The sequence below is a fragment of the Euprymna scolopes genome, chromosome 16, assembly GCF_053919585.1.
Source record: "Euprymna scolopes isolate OS-2025 chromosome 16, ASM5391958v1, whole genome shotgun sequence".
Taxonomy (NCBI): domain Eukaryota; kingdom Metazoa; phylum Mollusca; class Cephalopoda; order Sepiida; family Sepiolidae; genus Euprymna; species Euprymna scolopes.
The window spans coordinates 38,924,397-38,925,845 of record NC_136497.1 but is presented as its reverse complement, the minus strand read 5'-3'; the positions used below and the strand labels follow the sequence as shown (position 1 = coordinate 38,925,845).

General features: G+C 28.1%; 1 pseudogene; it reads right to left on the bottom strand.

The window, feature by feature from the left end:
• Positions 1-219: 219 nt before the first annotated feature.
• On the bottom strand, positions 220-375 carry LOC145296558 (U2 spliceosomal RNA; annotated as a pseudogene).
• Between the last annotated feature and the right edge of the window lie 1,074 nt (positions 376-1,449).

The window sequence follows — 1,449 nt, the reverse complement described above, 5'->3', positions numbered from 1 at the left end:
TGCATAAAACTATTTTGAAGATGCAATTATTCCAAGAGACATAGATAAAGAAAATAAGGGTTGAAAAAAAAAGAATATAAGGTTTTGGTACCCAAATACGATATTGATCCTTGAATAGAAAAGGATAGTGTTATTAGATTCCAGATTGGTTGAGGATTGCCACACTTAATTATGTCTGATGTACCTATTTATTATGCCTCTCCACGGGACAGAGTTAGAGAAGGGTCGTTTTTTAACGTGGAGAAAAGATACAACAATAAAAATTGTCTCAGTCGTGAAGGATTTCTCCTCCACCGAAAGAGAACAAGAAAATGAAGTGCAGCATCTGAAGACAGATACTACACTTTGATCTTGACCAAAAGGCCAAGAAATTACTTATGTCTGATGTAGTACACAGAGAGAAAAGTCTTATTCCTTTGAGAACGCAGAATTCTAGATTTATTTGGTCCTAGTGTCTAGTAATGTAAGAACAGTAGAAAGAAATTCTATTTTCATAAAGTAAAATTCAACTGGTAAAAATGAATATTCAAATTATCTAAAATAGCCGTAATAAATTCCAAATAATTGAACTTTAAAACAAATTAATGGTGTTAATTTTAGAGTGAATTTTAAATCAAGATAAAAATAGAGAATTTAAAACAAGCCGTATGTTTTAAAAAAACGCTAAGGTATCTTTTTTGAGTCTCTAATTGAATTAAAAGAAAAATTTAAAAATCTTTTTTTTATATATTCTGAGTAAATGTTTAAAGAAAGGGAGAAAGACAGAAAGAAAAAATACAGTCCAAACGAAAGTTATTTTTAGTGGGGCGTGTGTGTAGTTCTTATAGAAAATAAATGACAAAATTGTCATAGGGTTTTCAGTGAGACAGAAAGTTTCCAGCGAATAGTAAATTGGTCCATGGTAAAAGGGAAAAGAAGTCTTTATGAGAGCGGGACAATAGAAAACGTAAGTAAAAGAGGTGGGCGATTGTCTATTAAGATGAAGTGACTTGTAAATTTAGGATTTAAAGTTAATTTTAAAACATTCGAATTATTAGCTGGTGTAAAGCTACTAAAAATAAAAGCATTTTATTTTATAGAGAAAAAGGAAATATTATAGGAGACAGTTTTGGAGAAAATTATCATAAAAAAACACAAAATTACACACTCTACAGAATAGTATAAATATTTGATAAAATTTTAAAATATTAAATGAATATATTTCTGTAGAAGTAATTGGATAAGTTAAAAAAACATATGTAAAGTTTATAAATTATGAATCTATAATATAAACAAATTATCAATTATATTGCTCCAGAATGAGGACAGTATTAGTTAGAGTACTTAGGACAAGCATATTAAATAGATGATAAGTACTAATGTAAAAAAGGGTTTTAAGACAATTTTAGATAAAAGTATGTTAAAGGAATATACTAGTGTTATTGGTCTTATTAAATTCCAGCTAGTTAA